Source organism: Canis lupus, chromosome 30 (genome assembly GCF_048164855.1).
Source record: "Canis lupus baileyi chromosome 30, mCanLup2.hap1, whole genome shotgun sequence".
Classification (NCBI taxonomy): domain Eukaryota; kingdom Metazoa; phylum Chordata; class Mammalia; order Carnivora; family Canidae; genus Canis; species Canis lupus.
The window spans coordinates 9,036,704-9,058,828 of NC_132867.1; the positions used below are offsets into that span (position 1 = coordinate 9,036,704).

At 34.6% G+C, this 22,125-nt stretch overlaps 1 long non-coding RNA gene across 13 annotated transcripts in view; it reads right to left on the reverse strand.

The window, feature by feature from the left end:
* The window catches only part of LOC140621448 (uncharacterized), a 179,459-nt gene extending 159,006 nt beyond the window's left edge, over window positions 1–20,453 (reverse strand). For 3 of the 13 annotated variants that reach the window (XR_012021135.1, XR_012021137.1, XR_012021130.1), the window contains exon 1: window positions 20,197–20,453. This is a non-coding gene — a long non-coding RNA (uncharacterized lncRNA). The remainder of the gene's footprint in view (window positions 1–20,196) is intronic. The other 10 variants (XR_012021138.1, XR_012021131.1, XR_012021141.1 and 7 more) reach the window with 8 other exon arrangements.
* Between the last annotated feature and the right edge of the window lie 1,672 nt (window positions 20,454–22,125).

Here is a 22,125-nt window from a genome sequence, read left to right on the forward strand (position 1 = left end):
ATTCAGAAGTCTTGCTACAATTGTTTGAGGTTATTTAGACATGAATGTAACCCCTGCTTTTGGAGGAACAAATAGTGATGGCTTTAAATGAGGGAGTAGAAAGAAAATTTGTTTAGGACTAAGTTCTATATAAACTTAAAAGTACACAGCCTAAGTTTTAAACTTTCTCAGTTATTAACCTTATCTGCAAGACCCTATGTTATTTTTTTTTAATAGTCGATTAGGAGATGCCTATCATAGCAATATCTCAGCAGAGTGCCAAATTTGGTCAGTGACCATCAATCTGAATTCAACAATATAGCCAATTGAGTGTGTTCGGGGTTACTCAGTACCAAGTGCCATCAGCCTTTTGAGTTATATCTCTCCAGGCATAATTTCTCAAGGCATAATTCTTCACCAGAGCTCCAGATGGAAGCCCATTTAATCATAATGTATCTTATAATTATCACAACTGACACTTTGACATTCCATTTTGGCCTGGCAGATTGACCCAGTTGTACAGTATATTATCTTTTCAGCATATCCTCTCTAATTTTAGTGGCAAGAAAAAACAGCATCTCCAGATTCTTTATCTTACTGTGTGCTTGACAAATAATATTCTGACATCTGCAGTCTTGCTGTAAAAAAGCAGGTACATGGGTGACAGCAGGTTCAATCAAACCAGATACCAATTGCACTCAACTGGATGCTAGATTCTAGAACCGCTTTAGTGCTAATAAATGGCACAGATTGGAAAATTTGGAGGCTGATGGTCTGCCCTGAACCTCAGGAGCATCAAAAACCAACCTTGCCCATCATCTGGGTAAAGCACATGATATTCTCATTATAGATACGCTTTATTTTTGCTCAAGAGTCCACCACCTATCACAGCATTCGTCAGATGAAGTAAGGAAGTTATTTGGCTACATTGGACTGCTGAGTAAGTTAATGGTTCATTTCATTAAAAAGGACAATGGCAACTTATCTAATATCCCTACTATGTCTCTACAAGATCCTCACCGAAACCTTCCCCAAAAGAGAAGCAGTTCTCAATCAGAAATTGTGAAGGGTTCGAGGCTTTACCACACTCACAAGCTAAAAATTTACCCTGCCACAGTGGCATAAATGATGGCAGAGGACATGATATTTCTGGGTCAGAGACAAAGGACTATTACCTGTGGTATAACAAATAGCATGAGTCTTATGGTTCTTCTTGCTGGCCCAAGCCCCATATGGGTGATGCAGAGCAAACACGATGGATACTATATAAATATCCTTAAAAAGATATTCTAGGACAAGTGTTATCATAAGATATGTAGAAATGCAATGAAAACTTGCACCCTCCTATCAGATATCTATATTAAACATCTTTATTGGACACAAGATTTCAAAAAAACTCTTCATACTAAATAAATATAGTAGAATATTTCTCACACTTCCTTAGAACACTTGAAGGATTTTTAAAAACTTTCTTCCCAGGGCAGCCCGGGTGACTCTGCGATTTAGCGCTGCCTTCAGCCCAGGGCCTGATCTTGGAGACCCGGGATCGAGTCCCACGTTGGGCTCCCCGCATGGAGCCTGCTTCTCCCTCTGCCTGTGTCTCTGCTTCATTCTCTCTCTCTCTCTCTCTCTCTCTCTCTCTCTTTCTCTCTCTCGAATAAAAACAAAACAAAACAAAACAAAAACTTCCTTTCCTCTATTTCTTTCACTTTTCTTATCCTTTGCATCCTTCCTTCCTTCTAATCCTCTATCTTTCCTTGCTTGGTTCCCTCTCTCCTCCTCTGCTTCCTCTTCCTTTTTCCCCTCCTCCTTTCTCCTCCTTTTTCTCCTCTTTTTTCTTCCTTCTTTGCATACGTGTAAGATACTATATATTGGATTAACTACATTACTTTGCATAAAAAGTGAGTTTGGATATATTAGAAAAAACACTAAAATGAAAGTGCATTCAATAGATAGATGATGTAGATGAATAGAAATAATAGAGATGAGAGATTGATATATAGGATATAGTTATATACTTTTATTTTAATCTTTGTATTACATGAGATTTCCTAGAAAAGATACAAATACTCTAGGGTTCTTCTTTTTTTTTTTTTTTTTTCTTATCTATAATTCAAGATTGACCAGGTAATATCTTCTATTTCTTCAGCTCTAGAAATCTTAGAATTCTTCTTTTACTTTTTCCTTTTTTTTTTTTTTTTTTTTTTGTTAAACAGGGCATATATTACTAACATTAATGAGGGGCATTTCACTTTCTTTGTTGCAGTTTTACAAAATTGTTTGTGGATCTGAATAGGACAGATTTAGTATACTGTGTTAAACTTAAGCATTAGAAGAAAATAAAAAAGATTTCAACCATAGTTTCTCTGGTTATCTTTCTCACTCTTCTTTAGTTATCTTTTATTTTTCCATTAACTATTGTCAAATTCCTTTAATTTTGGTTGCCTTATTTAAGAACTACCTGGTTAGCCCCCATAAATGTTTTTGACTTCTTATTAAAATGAACAGAAAAGAGAAAAAAATTGGTTTACTCCTTTATTTATTTTAATCTTAATTTCCCACTCTCCTACTTTTTGATTCTCAACACTTGTTAATTCTCAGTACCATAAATGACATTTTGAGAAAGAAAGAACTCTTTTAATGCTTTGAAATAGGAGACAAAAATAGAAAAAAAATTAAGAAGATACAGCAACATAGGAAGAAAATGGTCTACATAAAATAAGAAGAAAGAAGCATTTTATTTCCTTAACTATGTCAATATATCAAGATAGGGGTATCTTTAAGTTTAGAAGCTTAAAAAAAGTAGTCTGGTGCCTGACAAAGATGCCTTAGTAGAAGGAAACAGAAGATACTCCGTATAATTGTCATGCTGTTGTCTTTTCATTTTGACTTTGGATGGAAAGAAGGAACATTTAAAACTGGGTGATGCAGTCAGAGGGTAAAATTGACAGCAATTTCAGATTATTGGCGTTTTTTCTAACTAATAATAGGCATTTAAAAGCAAACTTGGCAACATTCCAAGGCTCCTTCCAACTCAACCAGTGTTTAATGAAACAAAGTGAAAGAAGTCGCTGTTCTATTTCTGAAATACTTTGAAAGTATCTTTGATTTCTCAGTTCTTAGAATTTATATTCCTCGATTTCTTCCAGGATGACTTTATATCTTATATCCAAAAGAAGTCTTAGACTAAAGAAGCAGTTAGATGCATGTGTGGTCATGTCAGTTTTCTTATTTCTATAATCCTATTAAGTTTTCCCCCACATACTTGCATTCTATCCTATAGCTGAGATGCCATCATTTCTCTTTATTTCAATCCCAACAATCTTCCAGTATCTGTTTCCTCTGTAAAGCTATTGCTTAGCCCTCCTACTCTTTAGCTTTATAGTTAGAGGTCTGACGCTTCATAGAGTAATAATCCACTAGTATATAATAGTAGAGTATAGTATATCAGCACGATGTTATCCTGTATCAAAAATGCAGTTATCTGAATAGACAATTTTAACTTATTTTTAATTTATTCTATCACCCCAAGTAGATTAGCCCCGGTGGTCCAGCAGTTTAGCACCACCTTCGGCCCAGGGCATGATCCTGGAGACCCCGGATCGAGTCCCACGTCGGGCTCCCTGCATGGAGCCTGCTTCTCCCTCTGCCTGTGTCTCTGCCTCTCTCTCTCTCTCTGTCTCTCTCTCTCTCTGTGTCTCTCATGAATGGATGAATAAAATCTTAAAAAACAATTAATGAATGAATATGGGATACTATGTCAGTTCTAGCACAATGCTGAGCACATTAATATTAGTTTGCAGAATAGTGTCTAATTTGTGTAGTTCTAATATTCCATGTGACTTTTTATTCACTAGATGTTAAATTTCCTTAACATGTTTTACTTATCTTCCAAATTCTTTTATATTTATTTAAATAGAATTTATTAAAATTATATTAAAATTAAGAACACTGATATCTTTGATAGAACAGAAATAACTCATCAATAAGAATGCTTAATTAAGACTCATTCCTGCCTTTTCCAGCTCTTCACTTATAAGAGCTTAAGAAATTACATAGGGCTTTAAAAAAATATTTCTGCCTTCTACCCAGTATGATAAACTTTATTTCACCTAAAGAGCAAATTCCCAGTGATATATGTGAATTAATTCAGGAGCATCTGCCTCCTTATAGATAACAAGCCTCTTTTATATCTCAGCATTATAAAAGTGTTGACTGGTGAAATGATATTATTTCTTAATATCAACTTAAATAGAAATATTCTTTTAAAAATCTATTTCCTTTTCCATCTTATTTCAACCTGTGTTGGAATATTTCAGCATAATTCTTTCAATTAATATTTCTGGAATTAAAACTGAAAAATAATTTTATAAGATTTGGCCATTTGTCTAGAAATTGTCAAAAACTTTAGCACACGTGACTTAAATCACATCAACATTATTATAATTATTTAAATTATATAAGTTCTAAATTTAAAAAATACAGAATGGTTTCACTGTGACAAAGCAAAAATAAATATAATCAGTAAGAAACGTACAATTTTATTATTTCTATTTTTAAAATAATTCTCTAAACTTCTCAGTGTATGTTCAGAAACTGATTTAATGCTAAGAAAAATGGTTTTGAATCAGCTTACAAAAGCTGAATCTTACATTGCGTGTTAAATATTGTCTTTTTGGGAAAGCAAAATCATTAAAATGTCCATACACTTTAACTTTTAATTTAGTTACCATCTTCATGCCACAATATATAATGAAATGAATCTATAATAAATGGGAAACACGGAGCACACAGGTGCTCTTCTAATTATTTCTTAGAAATATATCAATGTAAAACATATTTTTATCCCATTGCTAATAAACAATTGTGATGCAACTACACAAATGTGTTTTCATTAAACCAATATTAATACACTAAAATACTAAGAATGAAATGTCCTTTATTTGGGGAACTCTGTCACATGAGTGTTTTATTGAACTCATACTGAAAGGTTAATAGTATAATAACAGGGAGTCATATGAGGTTATTTAACTAAGTTTTAAAGTAAAACATAACCCATTTAGCCATCTAAATCAAAATGTTCAGTCTAATAATGGTTTCTGTGTATTTGACATGCTGGCCATTATGCGTCAGGTTTATGGTTCTAGTCATTAAACCACCTTCAACCAGACCGAGGCGGAACATTCTTTTAAAAAGTGAACTTAACTTTCTTTAAATTATGGATTCAAACACAATGAGATGCTCTTTCTTTCACTTGGACTAAGTTTGACCCTTTTAAATGATTGTCACTAATTATTCCTCTTACAGAGAAGAGTTGCAGTGTGCTTTTCTCCACAGTGTAGGCAGCTGAGACATGTGTGTTATGTCTGGACTGCTGCTTGCACTGGAAGGGAGCAGTTCATCAGCCAACAGCCGGGTGCTTGGATATTGAATAGCTAAGAAGGGAAAGTAAATGCACCAGTGGACTACTTGACAGAAACTGAAGGAGTTATAGAGCCCTGTTGACAGACGCATCTTTTCCCAGTCCCACCTGTTTTGGAGGTAGAACTGGGAAGTTTTCCAAAATATCGTTCAAGAAACGAGGTGTTAAACCTATAGCACTGAGCAGGGATCTTCAGTTTGAAATGCTGCCACCAGCCCCATCAAAATAGGCTTCTAGTACAAACGGTTGTAACATACAAAATAAGGAAGTAAAAAGAGATACCATTTGGATCTAAGTAAATCAGGTAAATATTGTAGTTTCCAAAAATATATTTATGAACACACATCTCTTCAACTACACACACTGACTATTTTATAGGTCCAGGAACTGCAGATACAGAAATGAATAAGCAAATAAAACATAAAATAGAGTTGGGGTTAATCATATATAAAACATCATGTACATACTGAGAACGTATGCACTAAGTTTTCATATTTGGCACGATAATCTCCAAGTGATATAGCAGACTGATAGTATTTTCTTCTGGGCCAATGAGAAATTTTATACATTGACTTCATGATCTACTACCTCAAATAACCGTGCAGGTGTTGAGCATTTGGCAGCTTCTGCTAACACTTTCTATTTGGGATACAATGTTCCAATTTACAACTGGTAGTTATTATGTTCTCATGTTGGCTGTATCTGTTTGGGAACTGGAAAGAAGGAAGTCATCAGAATATATGAGAAAATGTGATATACATTGATTATATAGATACATAATAATAATCCCACTATACTACTGACACATATACTGTATGTCAGGTTTTTTGTCAGTTTAAAGTAGGATTTCTCAAATTAGTATCAAAATCACCTTTGTGATTGTTAAAAACACTGAAACAGGGACACCTGGGTGGCTCAGTGGTTGACCGTCTGCCTTCGGCTCAAGGCGTGATCTGGGAGTCCGGAGATCCAGTCCCACATTGGGCTCCCTGCATGGAGCCTGCTTCTCCCTCTGCCTGTGTCTCTGCCTCTCTCTCTGTGTGTGTCTCTCATGAATAAATAAATAAAATCTTAAAAAAAAAAAAAGAACCAAAACACTGAAAGGCCACTTCTGCACTAACTAAATTTACATTTTGGGGTATGTGGAGACCTTCATTTTGAACAATGTCGTGAATAATGCTTAGGCACTCTGAAGGATGAGATTAAATAGAGATTTAATGTAATAGCAGGGAGTCATATGAGGTTGTTTAACTAAGTTTTAAATTTCTATTTCCTAATTTGAACCAAGAACATTTTATTAGCTGCCACGGTATTTCTTTTTCTATATCAGAATAGAACTTATGTAACATATTTCTTTATAAGGTAAAGCTAAATTGATCAGCTGTTTGAGAAAGGATTAGACATGGTAAGAAAAGGAGGTGATTAAAATTCAGATTACATAGTGCCTGTGGTAGAAAGATGCCATTTCTGCAGCTTAAAACTGGTGCTGATGGACTGTTCACTGTAGCTCCTGAAAGGGCTTCCTGAGAACTTGTGCAGAGCTGCAAGAAATATTTTTCCTTTGCCAAGTAATTTTAGAGATTCTCTTTAAAGCACATATATGCCTATCATTGAGCTATTGGATTTCCTGCATTAGGATATGAAATGGGTGCAGCTATTAACATATTCCGACTGCTTGAATCTAACTGTTAAAGTGAAGATATGCAAATGAACAGCAGGCAGTGGGTTATTTCAGGTGAAGAGTTTTCTTTTTTATATGCAAAGTTCTCTAATTACCAGTTTTATATTCAAACAGAAATGCATTTCTAAGTATATTTTACTCTAATGGCATCTAGATTAATTTTTCACTCAAGAAAAATCAGCTGAGTGAATCCTGCATAATTTTAAAGAGCATTCCTGAGACTGAGGCAAAGACAGAAGTCAATGCCCCACTCTCCAAAATTACTACCCTAGAGCATACAATCATTGGAATCCAAATTATGGGAAGTCTAAATTGAGATAAGATCAGAGACCAGTAACTTTCTTGGAAATGTTACTCTTGGGTACCTAAGGAAACCAGTTTAGCACTTCTGCATGAGCAAGCCTGGAAGTGTAAGGGAATTTACACCCTTCAGCAACCTGTGAGTAAAGGGGATAGGGACTTCTGTTTCTTGTGCTTACGATTTTGAGGTCCATGCTCAGTGGCTGTGGAAGATCTGAGGGATTGAATCCATGGCACCCAAGCAGTGACCCGCTCTTTCATATACCTCTGTATTGGTTTTCTCTACTCACAGCCTTCATTATTCAGTCTTCCATACATTTCTTTCTCCTGGTATTACTTTCCAAAAGAAACCAATCTCAAGTGTGATATTATTCTCAATCCACAAAATACCTTTTATCATCTTTTCAAACCTCATACTTGCCACCATACCTTAGAAACCTTTCCTTAAATTTATATTTTTCTCTTTACCATCCCCTCTCAAAATTGGTACTAAATATTGTTTAAGACAAACACAGATTATTAGTATGTAATATACGCAATTTAATGACAATTATTTTCAGGGTACTATGTTGATGTTCTGCTGAGAATGTACAGATCAGGATACCTGGGTGGCTCAGCGGTTGAGCATCTGCCTTTGGTTTAGGTCATTATCCTGGGGTCCCGGGGTCAAGTCCCACACTGGGTTCCTTGCATGGAGCCTGCTTCTCCCTCTGCCTGTGTCTCTACCTCTCTCTTGTGTCTCTCATGAATAAATAAATAAAATCTTTAAAAAATGAATGCACAGATCAGTGCTAGAGCAAAGAAATATGCACATTATTATAATGTATGATGATGACTTTTAATACAATAGATTTGTTAATTACAATGTCTGTTTGAATTTATTATCTTAGAATATAAACAAGAAAAGGGCAGTGAAGACACATATTCCTTTCCAAAGCACTATTCTAACACTTCCTGGGATATTTAACATAGAGTAAATGATGTTAAAGTTTCAAATACAGAAATGATAGAAGAAAATATATGTGTGTACTAACATTGAGTCACTATCTGCTGTGGAACCACATGGAGATCGCCCTTTTTGAGTACTGCAATATGGCTACTCCCACAATGAGAGCCCATTTCATTTTTCTTTTTTTTTTTTTAATTTATTTACCCATGAGAGACACAGAGAGAGGCAGAGACACAGGCAGACAGAGAAGCAGGCTCCATGCAGGGAGCCCAATGTGGCACTCAATCCTGGGACTCCAGGATCATGGCATGAGCTGAAGGCAGACGCTCAACGGCTGAGCCAACGAGGTGTCCCTGAGAGCCCATTTCAGTGACAAAGTCTTACCCCACCTTTCCTGGCCTATAGAAAATAGTCATTATGGTTTTCAAACATGTTTTGTCCCAATGAAGTCTTTTTCACTGTCTTGAAAATGGCTTATCTGACACACAACTAGAAATGGATTAGGGTTAGTGGGTGGTTGGGCAGATTGCATAAGATAAATCCATTCTAACATCCCTGGCTCCTTAAATCTTTGCATTTCTTTATATTATATCATAAGATTTCTAATACATCAACTTTATTTTTCACAGGTCACCAAAAAAATCTATGCTTAATTCAAAATACTGAGAAAAAAGAAAAGAACTATTTACAAGCTGCTTGAGTTTAAACATTTGACTCAGGGATGTCTGGTAAATGTACCTTTATGGCTAAATTTAACCTGTATCAAAATTAATTTATTTTTTTCCTCTGGTCTTCAGAATCTATTCATAGGTACATATTTTCTGATTGTTGTAAAATCTCATAATTCTTTTCATGTGTAAGCCTTTTTCCTCTAAGATTTGACTTGATAATTGGCCTCATGGGTTATGTAGGCAATTATCTCTAGTTACGAGGTTAATAAAAGGCATCGGGTTGGGAAGTAAGAAGTGGCTTTCTACGGAGAGTAACTATATCATGGGATGTCATTAGGGTCATTAGGCAAAGGAGAATTAGCATCATCAGCAAGGGGAGGAGGAAAAAAAAAAAAAAGCAAGGGGAGGAGGTGCTGCTTTTGCTGGTAGAGGAGAGTCAGGGACTTCTGGGGGCTTGAAGTACTCTTGGTGAACTGAACACTCCCATGCCCCCATTACAATCACAGGGCCCATTCTTTTCCTACTAATGTTTTCTCTTTCACACATGAATTTGGTGGCTCTCAACTCAAATCATGTTTTAATTAACAAATAGAACATGGAACATTTTCAGGTTGACCTTTGACCATGTTACCTTTTCAATCTTAGTTGAGATTCTTTTATGCTAATTTTAGAAAATCCTTACTTTCTTACAGTTCTTGAGGCTGTAGAATTAGATTTAGAATTTTGAGCTTATAACTTCCAATCTTTAAGCTATACACAAAACTCCATAGCCCGTATATTCCTCAAGCTAATCATATTGCTTCAAAAACTTTTCATCCAATGCACACTCCTTTCCAGATAAATGAGAAAGGATTTATCTGGAATCCTTTCTGATTTCTGGTATACTTTAAATATTATGGTATATTTTAACTATTATACCATTTCATTCTATGGGCTGATAAAGTCCAATATTTTCATTATAGCTACCATCTCACTGCTCTGGGACCCAAACAGACCTGATAATCAATTCCAGATTCCCATTTTCTTTAGGATCTTTCATCAGAAAGAATTGGTACTTTAAGTACCAATTTCCATAGCAGTAAGGTTTTTTAGCTGAAATAAAGTCCTTATTACTAATTTGTTACTAATTTACTTAGGGAAATAATGGATTTTGTTTCTAGATAGCTCATAGAATAACTGAATAGAGCAGAGCTCTCTAGGAGAAATGCCACATCACAATATATGGATTTACTATAACAAAAAATTTACTATTAACTACCTTCTAAAACTAGTAGTTCAATTTTGTAGACGAAAAAGTGACCACTGCTACTGATACTGCTCAGAACTGGGATCTAGAAGTTTCACCACTGTTACTTCTTAGAATTTAGAAATATATCTCATCATGTGTGACAAAAGATAAATGTATCCTTACTTCCTCATGTTGCTCTCTTTAAATCATGATTTTTGAATGAACGATTCTGACTGGGGAACATACAATAAATGCCTACATAATAGCCATGAGAAGGCTTAGAAGAATGAATTTTAATTTTCATTTTAGGTTAGAAGACTGTGTATTAGCTAAATAATGACCTACCAAAGATATTCATATCTAATTCCCAGAATCTTTGGATACGTTTTGTTACTACATGCAAAAGGAACTTTATAGTTGCTAGCCACATATACACACAAAGACAGAGACAGAGAGAAAGAGAAAGATTAAGAAACAGTTGAAAGAAGGAAAGGAGAATTTAGAAAGGTGAGATAATGCTATATTGCTGCCTTTGAAGACAAAGGAAAGAGCCACAAGCCAAGAAATACAGGGGGGATTTTAAAAGCTAGAAAAGGCAAGGGAATAGATTCCTCCAAAGTCTCCTACAGAAATGCAGCTCTGAAGATCCATTTTAGATTTCTGATCTCCCAAAGAGTAAGATAATAAATTTGTGTTACTTTAAGCACATCGTGCTAATGTGTTACAACAGCAACAGAAAAAAAAAAAAAAAAAAAAACACACACACACACAAAATGGGGACACATCTACAGACACCATAAGGATGGTCAAACTAATTTGGCAGCCATAAACAGCTCAAATATCTCCTATGAACAAGAAAATAATGGAAGCCTTTAAACAAGAAAATAATAAAATGTCCCTTGAAAAACAACCGCAGTATAGATCTATGCCACAACATGAAGAACTCTCCTGATAATCACACTGTGTGAAAAAAAGTCAGATGTGAATGCATACTCAAATTCACTTATTATTCTATTTATGAATCGATTTATGATCTTTAGAGACAGAAGACAGATTAGGAGTTGACCAGGGATGGAGCAAAAGCAGAGGAAGGCAGAACAGAAAGGAGGATTTATAAAGGGAACTCTATTGGAGCTGATGGTTACATTTATTATCTTGATTGTGGTGATGGTTTCAAGTTGAGACACCAAATTGTAAACCTCAAATGCGCAGTTTTAGTTACTTAAATCATCATTCTGACTACTATGTATTAAATAGTATAGGGAAAAAATAAATAAATAAATAAATAAATAAGTAGTATAGGGAAGGAAAATACTTTCTTCAACCTTCTTAGGATTTGCTTGCAAATTCCTTTGGTGTCCTCTCTGGGATGATTAGTCTGTCTCTAGTTAAAAGAGAACTTATTTTCTGCCTTTAAATAAAAAAGGAGAAATTTTTGCCGCACTTACTACTTTTTACTTGCCTTTCAGCTTAAAATATTGTTTGTTTCTAAGAGACAAAGTTTGGGGTGATATATTATCATCCCTTTCAATAGGGAAATGAGAACATAAATGAAAAGTGAATAAGTTAGAGGTATATTATGGTGATTGAGATGACAGATGATGGTGGCTTAGATAAAAGGACAACAGTACAAATATAAAGCATGCATCGATTCAAAATATTTTGACCAATAGCTAAAAGGACCTGTTGATATCTTCAATATTCAAGATGTCGGATATAGAAGCATCAAAAGAGACTTCTATATCTCCAGGTTGAGCTCCAAGATAAGGAATATTATGAAAAATATTTTGAGTGGTTAGATGCAAATACTGTTATTTAACCATAGTAAATTTGAGATGCCTAAGAAATAGATAAATGGAGATATCAAGTAGGTAGTATGACTGAAAATATGGAGCTTAGAGGAGTGTCTGGACTGAGATTAAAAATTTGGAAGTCATTGATACATAGAAAACACTGAAAGTTATAAGAATGGATATTATATATAAGGAGAATCAAACGGAAAGGCATCTCTGGAAGGAAAATATAGAGAGAGATTGACTCAACCTTAGAAGATCAAAAAGTAAGCCAGAACTTAAAAGGCTATGGCTATAGTTAGCAGCAGTGGAAATAAAAATCAGCAAGATGTGCTGAGAATAATCACTTATTAAGCCATTTATTCAACAGATATCTACTCAAGGCAATAGAAATACATGGATAAACACAAGAGCTGTAGAGCATCCCTTCATGGAGGTTATATTCCAGTAATCACTATAAAGTACAAAGGATATATATTAAAAATAAAGGTAATATGTAATGATTAGTTTGATGTCTAAAAATTGGCTATATAAACAATGATTTGCCATATATGCACATAGATGAGATGAAGATATAATTAGAAAAATCCTTCTAGCAATATCCTTTTCAAATATATTTAGTGTTTTCCAAATGTAGTAAAATTAGTAAAATAAATGGCTAGGGCATGGAAAATTAAGGGTTGCATTTAACAAAAATAGCAATACTTATACCTAAACTTTTATTTGAGTTTTGAGTTTATTTCTAAGAACTGAAAAAAAGGTACACGTGTATCCAAATAATATAAGACAAATAAATAGAACTCATTATCTTGAATATCATGATCTAGGATCTGATTAACCATATTTATTTTCACTTCAATCTTTGTTGTTATTTTAAAGGAAAATCAAAGTTTTAACACAGAAGGTAGAGCAATGCAAGTGAAACAATAAATCATAATTTTAATGCCACATATATTGAATGAAGATTTAACAAAATCATTACCTTTAACTTTACATCTAAAAAGTATAGTGCTGTGCATCTGAAGTTGCATTTAAATTCTACATTTACCTAACTTTTTTTTATGTTCATCAAAAAACATTAAAGTAATATATCCATTCAAAGGTCAAAGTATTTCTCCAGGTTTTTGAACTTGAATAGTGGTTTTCAGGGTAAGGTCTTATACTAGTTAAATATCTCCTTTTGGGTTGCAAAATAATCCACAAATAGACAACCTTCCATTGATTCTTATAATAAGAGTTGCTTAGATTTCAAATTTATGTATAACTAAAAGCTATTTGCTATGAAGTGAGTTTTAAGGGAATTCCAAAAGTTGTTAATATGCTAAAATGAGCGTGTTCCTAGTGTTTCCGGAGACCTCTCAACTGGTATTTTGCCAGGAAGCCTGACTGCCACTTGCCAAAGCATTTCCTTTACGTTTGTACCATAGCAAAAGAGATGATTCAGAGAAGGGAGTTGGGATATGCATGCATTATTTTAAGTAGACCACAGTACTCTAAATTTGCTTCATCTGTATTACACTTATTTTTAGGGATGACATTAGATATGCTTTTTTTGTTTTTGATCCTTTATGTTAGATTTTATAAACTCTATCTTTTTTAAAGATTTTATTTATTTTTTCTTGAGAGACACAGAGAGAGGCAGAGAGGCAGAGAGGCAGAGACATAGGCAGAGGGAGAAGCAGGGTCTCTGGGGGGAGCCTGAACCAGAACTCAATCCCAGAACCCTGGAATCATGACCTGAGCCAAAGGCAGACATTCAATTGCTGAGCCACCCAGGTGCCCTATAAACTCTATTTTAACATCTTGACAATTATGTTGATAATTGTCCAACATATAAGATCTTCTCTATTCTTTTCTGTTCCACTTTTCATGCAGATTGTGTTGTTTTTGCATTCTTTCACCCTCATCAGGCCGGCCTTGGTCAAAGTTTCTCTTTAGTAAAAATAGTATGTGCAAAAGACTGAGATTTCTCTGCCAACTATGACCCCTTATAGCTCATATAGAAAGACTTGACATGTGGTAATGTCAGTCATAGAATATGAGGTAATATATAGCTTGGTGTTTTGTTGCTGCTATCACCAAAGTCAAGACATTTTTTCATAGTTAAAGTCATTAGAATATAAGCAATAGGAGATTATGCATTTGCTCTGAAGCTATTTGAAGTATAAATCAGATTTTAACACTCTAGTACTACCCAACTCAAAGTCCCCTGATATCTTTTCTTTATAGTTAGTATAACATCTAAAATCCTTCCTAGAGGCTTACAAATTTCTATGTGACATGGAGCTATGTCTCTAGGTCTTATCTTAAACCTACCACACTGCTTCTTTTTTCCCTCTAGTACAACCATACCAGACTTCTAATTTTCCATAAGTATGTAAGGCATTTTTCCATCTCAAAGTTTTTAAGCTTGCTATTCACTCTTCCATAAATGCTCTTCTATATGTTTATAACGCATGTCTCCAACTTTTTGCATCGCTCTTCCAATGTCCATTCTTTCAAGAGAACTTCCTCAACTGCCATCAGTAAGAGCAATTTACTTGTCATATTTTATCCCCATAAAATATGCTTTTCTTTTCTTTCACAGCACTGTTCACTACTTGACATTAAATTAAAGACTGACTTACATTCATCTTTTTCACTTCAATGCAACCCCGAGGGCAAAGTCTGTCCCATGTTCACTCCTATATTCACAATACATAGTACAGTTCACCTACAAAAATGCCCTCATGGAGCCTATGCTCAGTGAAGAAAGAAATCTCCTAATGGTTAACACTTGGAACATTGCATCTTCTTAAGAAATATTTATAGAATATGAAATGTACTAAATTCATTGGCCCCTATCCATGTCTGGGAAGTGTTCACATGACTGTTGCATTGTCCCCATTATTTGAAAGGATAGAAGTATCTTACACTTAAGATCACCTTGTCTAACCTTCACTTAATATATGTCCCAGGTCAATTCTTTTAATTGAATGCAAATGTACTTAATGAACATTATCCATGAGAAAAATTTTATCTACCCTTGCCCAGATCCTCTTAAAAGAAATTATGCTATTTATTGTTTAAAAAAATGATTTTATTTCTGGTTCATCTTACTCTGCACTGTCCTTGCTGAAGGTCAGACTGGTCTCCCTTTAAAAATATCCTCAATCCCTGATATCGATACTTGTAAGAGTGTGGCTCCATTTTAATATCAGCTCGTGTGAATATCAAATGAGTGTGCATAAGCTTCTCCCACAGCAGAGTTTTGACATTAAGAAAATTAAAATATGCCCTAATCATAGAATGTTTTAACTGTTGTCTGACATTTTAAAGGATTTTCTCATGAATTTCAGAATAGATTATACTCTTGCCTGGCTTCTTGGGTATAAAAAATAATCTTCTAAGTGATTTAAACTTTACTTCTAATTTATAATAGAAAAAGTGCAAGAGAGAGAAAGCGAGAGTCTGTATGATGAGAAATTTTCTTTGTCTATTTGTCTTTTTGCCCTACAGGAAGCCAAGGAATTTTTTTTCTCTTATAAAATCATATATAGCTTGTTATTACAATTAACTTGAGTTCTGCAGGGATATAATAGACTTATTTAAAAGGAGTATGCTAAAAAATAAAATAAAATAAAAAAAAAAAAAATAAAAGGAGTATGCTTAGCTATTTGCATGGGCTCCAAGGAAAAGAAATTCCAAAGTTTTTGTCATAATTCTGTATGAGGCCAGGCATTTACTTATCCTTAGGATATTCCTTTTTATGGGGGAAAGAGTGTAACTTTTAAATATTTAGTTCTGGCCAGTGCAAAACAAACTGAGACTATTATGGTTCATGTGACCATTTTACAACTCTGAGTGATGTTTGGTATTTAAAAGTACTAATGTTTATCCTTTGGCATAAATTTTTCATGTTTTAATGTGAGCCCTAGGTTTTTCTATCTTATTTACCTAAGATAAATGTGTTTCTTACATTTGACCTACGAACCAGAAAAGTCTTTGCATAGTTTTTAGAGTGATCTCTCTCCAGTCTTGACATTCAAGTTCAGATATTCTAGCAGTTCTAAACCACTTGAAGTTTCCAGACTGTTGCATGGCCACTCTTCTGTGACTTCTTATACGTAACATTCTATTCTGGTGTATACTTAATAAATATTACATTGAGCATTTACTATAGGTGAGACAAAAAAATAACAAATCTGTTTGGGGATTTGGCATGCACAAATAAGTTTTAAAGGAAATATTTCTGCCTTCATGTTGCTTAAAATCTTGGGGATAGGAGATAAAGCATACCAAAAACGTAAATAAATATAATAAACAAGTGGATTGTATGCTGTGTTAGTTGGTACTAAATGCTATGGAGAATGCTATGGGAAGAAAAATAAAGCATGAACAAAGGTCAAAGAGAATACTAGTATCACAGGAGGAATTTTGTGATGTAAATTCAAGTGGTTAAGTTGGGTGGGTAGCATTGAGAAATAGCATCCAAGTAAAGAAAATGAGGAACAAACCAAATAAAGAAAAAAATAGGATTTCAAGTCTAAAGGTCATGAGGAAAAGTCTGTGTGTCATGTCTGAAGCAAAACAGACCAATCTGAGTGGAGTAATGTGAGCAAGTAAGAAACAGAGAGGTAGGGAGGTGAGACAAGAGTCATAGAGGGCCTTGTAAAGACTTCCTCCTTCGCGGGAAGATTTTTTTGAGAGACATCAATTTAAGTGTTAAGTGTTAAGAACTGGTTGTAGATAGTAGGAGTGGAACCAGGATGAACAGGTACTAGGCTATTGCCATAATCTGGGAGAAAGATATTGGTGATCTGAATAAGGTTCTTAGCAGTATCTCATTCTACGATTTCCTTTTTACCTACAGTCTACTTTATCTTCACTAGTTCCTGCTCTCCCTGTAAGACTCTCCTTTCTTTCTTCTCTTCCTTCTCTGCATATAGGCACACATACATCTGATAAAGTTGCTCATCGTATGGGCTTTCCTAGCACCCTGCATTAATTTTTGTCAGAATGTAACTTACTGTAATTTATTTATTTCCCTTTCTAGACCATGGCCCTCTTGGAGTCAGTAATGCTTTCTTCCATATCTATATTTCTATTACCTAAAACAATTAGTTGAATATAAAATTTAATGTTTGCATAGTGCATTACAAATCCCAAGCAGAGGGATCCCTGGGTGGTGCAGTGGTTTGGCGCCTGCCTTTGGCGCAGGAGGCGATCCGGGAGACACTGGATCGATTCCCACGTCGGGCTCCCGGTGCATGGAGCCTGCTTCTCCCTCTGCCTGTGTCTCTGCCTCTCTCTCTGTGACTATCATAAATAAATAAAAATTAAAAAAAAAAAATCCCAAGCAGAGTCCATATAATAACAAAATAGCTTTTTGATAACTGCAAAATAACCTATGTTGCCTTCAAGAAACTACACTAGATCATTTAAAAATTTTTGAACTAAATGAATGTCCAGATATTATGTTAGTCTAAACCTATAAAGTATATTTTCTTTTAAGAATCATATATTAACTTATCTGTTCTTGTTTTCTCATCATTTCCAAAACGGTGGTATTTACTAGAAGGTTTACAACATATATAAGCATTTTGACTTTATTTTTTTTATGAAAAACATAAGCGACAATGAATTTGTTTCATATAACTCAATAATATAACAATTGAAGAAATATTTAAAATATTTTAATTATATATGAATTATCTCTTCTGTTGTAAGGCAGATCACATTTCACTTAACATTTGAATTCACTTATTTATTAAATTACATATACATTTTTTCTACATTATATTATATGTAGAGAGAGTAGAGATTATGTGTATGTATGCATATGTATGTATGCATGTAAATTTGTATAAAGTAAGCCTTATCAGGTTATATTTCAATGTCAGGTTATAAAGGAACTATACAAAAATTTGCCAGTTTGGCTTTTCTATCATATATTTTATTTTATTTGCCAATTAATGTTCCCTAGTATCTGTTTCTCTTTTTTCCCACCCCCTCTTTTTTGGACCATAAATTGAATTTTCCTAAATAAGGAGTTTTCAACTAAATGAAATTGGAATATTTCTTTAACAAATGTCAAAATTCCAAATGACTAATATGCTGATTCTTAAAATTATATTTGCAATGTTGTGTATTAAAAATGCATGTTTATATACATAGATATTTACACTAAATTTTTATTATGGATATTAGCTTGTTGTTAAACCTCTCTATGCTTTAATTTTTAAAATCGAAATAATTTTAGCTTCTATTTCAGATTGTTGTATACTTCTAGCGAGAAAATTTTTATAAAAGTGCTGAAAAACAGCATCTGGAATATAAAAGTTCAGTAAATGTGAGTAACCAAATTTAATCATTAAGGTTTCATTTTTGTATAGTAAGTTTCAGGCTGACTTCTAATATTTTCTATAAAAAATATAGTTTAATTATCAAATTAAAATTTAGATTTTTCTAATCAATTTTAGACATAAAACTAGCAGCAATGCCAAACATTATAATACTTCTGAAATACCATCTGTAAAACTTAATCTAAAATATGGTGATTTTTCACTAGATGTTCTGTCACATATATGAACATCAATAGTAACATTATGAATAGTCTCTTAAAGAGTATATCAAACTTTTAAACAACTGAAGTCATTTTCCCACTATTAACACAATTTTTACAGTATTGATGAGGAAAATATAAAAATATTGTATGCTAAAAAAGCTAGTAGATGAGAGTTCCTTTAAAATGCTTACCTACTTTTGTCTAAGAGAACTGGAAGGAACTTAAAAATACTTTCATATCTAGTACCATGAATCCAATTAAGTGAAAACCTGGTTATGATTAATTTTTGAATTTCTGGCATCTAGATAATTTTAAATATGCTAAGCATCTAGACCATTTTTTGTTTCTCTCCTCAGAATCTATACAGTTGCTGTGGGAAGAATCTGGTAGAATAATTAAGCAAAAGGGCTTTGAAGTCAGACAAATGAGACTAAGATCTCTGATCTTGCATCACTCTCCTTTTGATTCAACCACAATCCTGGTTAAATCTAAAGCTCTTTCTATCACATAGCTGCATCCATGTGTCTGAACATGGCTATAGTAAAAAAATGATGATATTACGCTGACTGGTCACCATTTATATGAATTTATATCCATTATATATAGTTAGCCTTACTGCTGCCAGGCAACTGTATACATCCCTACTTTATTCACTCTTCTACCTCTGTAAATGACTCATAATTATCCCTCTCTTCTCACACTTTCCAACTTCCTTTACTCCAACCTCACTCTCAGCTAATGAATTTTTGTTTTATTTTAATGAAAACAAAAAATCAATGAGATAAAGATTTCTACAAGTTGCAGCCATACCTATCTCCCTATCAGCATTTGTAGGCACATGTCCTTCCTACCGTCTTCGGATGCACTGTCCATGCAATAGGTAAGACCGATTCCTCTATTCATATGCTTGAACACAATGCCTCTTGATGACTTATGGACATGATTCTAGCAATTTCCCCTTATGTCTTGTTACTTCTATGCTTCCCAGCCCAGAAGTTCATTTCTATTGACAAAGAAATAAGCTCTTTGTTCCCACGTTAAACAAATTGTTTGGTCTACTTCCTTCTCCAAATCATGGTATAATTATTTTTATTCCCTTGGATAAAAACACTGGGAAAGAATTTCTACAATTCTCTCCTCCTCATCTTCAATTTCTTCCTCTAAGGTTTTTACTAATTGGCCAACATTAACATTATTTCAGTGTGACCAAATGTTGTTTGTCAGGGTTCATCTTATGTGGCATCGTAGTGTAATTTACATGGTTAATCACTCTGTCTTCCTCTATTTCCCTTTCATATGCTGGTTATTCTCTGTCAGTTTCTTTTACTGATACTGCATCACCTTCCCAACCTCTAACTTTGAGAATGCCCCCACAGTTATCTCCCATTCACTGTCTACACATTGTTTCTAAAGGGTAACACATAGCTTTATACTTTCAAACATCATAAGATATTGACATATAGATATGTGAACATGTAGGTAGATATGACATAGATTGATAGATGATAGATGATAAACAGCTCTACACTGATATTTCCAGCACAGACTACTCCACTGAATTTGACACATTTATCCAAATGCCTATTTGACAGATTCACCCAGATATCTAATAGAAATTTCACTTACACAGTTCCTGTTAATCCATATCCAAACAAGTTTTTCTTTTGACCTTTTGCATCTTAATAGTAAATCCATCTTCTTAGTTGTTTAAGTCAAAACCTTGGTATCTTCCTTCATGCCCTTCTTCTTTCATAGTGAACATCCACTCATCAGGATATCCTGTTGGTATCAGTTTTAAAATATATACAGCACACGCTCACTTCTCAGTATATCTGCTGCTATCATCTTGGTCCAAGCATTGTGATCTCACAATTCTATCACTGAATGAGCCCCAAAGGGGTCTCCCTGAATTTACCTTGCCCCCAGAAACACTCAATTCTCAATGTTGCAGCCAGATGAAATTTCTAACAGCTTTTATTGAAACATAATTGACATTTAAAAAGTACCAATAGGGATGCCTGGGTGGCTCAGTGATTGAGCATCTGTCTTCAGCTTGGGTCGTGATCCTCGGGTCTGGGAATGAGTTCCACATTGGGCTCCTTGCAGGAGGCCTGCTTCTCCCTCTGCCTATGTCTCTGTCTCTGTCTCTTTCTCTCTCTGTGTCCCTCATGAATAAATAAATAAAAACTTAAAAAAATACTCATACTTAAAATGTTCAATTTGGTACGATTTGGCAATGCATACACTCTTTGAAAGCATCACTGCAATCAACAGAGGGATCTATTTAAAACATAAATCATATCATGTTCTTCAGATACCTTCTTCTTTACAAAGAGTAACACCCAGAATCCTTTGACCTAGGAGAAACTGCACAATTTGTTTGTTATTTCTAAGAGTTCAGTTTATGTTCCACTCTTCTCTTCCTTCTTCACACCCCTCTTATGGAATTGCTTACTATTCTTCTTTAAACATATCTCATTCACTCAGAGCCCATTCACTTGCTGTCCTTTCATCTAGAATACTATTTTCCCACATCTTGCAGAGCTAGTCCCTCACTACCCCCAGTCTTCATTCAGAAGGCACCTTTCAGTGACAGCTTTCATACCCACCATACTAAAACTGAATCTCCATGCCCTTTCCCTGCTTTATGTTCTCTACCTAATACTTATCACCATCTACATTACTATATATTTACCATACACAGTAACTCTGTTATGTAGAAGCGAGAGAGGAGCTAGATCTGAGGGAGAGTCTCAAGTCCTTGAAGGGAAATGATAGAGACATGTGAGCTGAAGGCAAGGACCTAGATAAATAAGCTACACATTATAAGCCTGGGAACACAACATCCTAACTTTGTGGCTTCCAGGACCTCAGGCCCGATGATCAAGAGCCACAGGTACAGAACATGCATTTTCCTCTTCCTTCTCTGCCCCTAGACTCATTATAATACATTAGCATTGTATGAACAAATCCAACCAATGAAGAAAGGCTGCCATGAGGGTTCCTATACAAACCTTGTAGGTTCAAAAAACTCCCCCTTCCAACCTGTGGGAGGAGGTTCCCAAGTGATTGGAAGCAGCCTCCATTTTACACCACCTCACTGTATATCACAGCTCCCCGCCAGCCCAGAGACACTCAGTAATACCCAATCCCCAAACAAACACATTGGAAGTGGGACCTGCCAACTCTCCCACTTTGAGAGTGTCTGTGCTTGCTACTTTCCTTCTGGCTGTCTTTATACTGAGAGCAGATTCCCCCTATAAATCTTCTCATGGGGAATCCAAGGACTGAGACTTCCATTCACCCAATGCAGACTCTCTCTCTCTCACCCATAACAACTCTATTTAAATTTCTACTACTATATATATACTATTTCTAAATGCTATATAAATCATCATATATTTCACTCAACTAACCTCTTCATTGTTAGTCCTTTCCTTAGAATGTAAGGTCCATGAAAAGACATATTTTGGTTTGTTTTGCTCACTGTCCTTTCAGAAGTGCCTAGAATAAAATGTGGCAATAGTAAGCACTCACTTAATATTTGTTGGATAA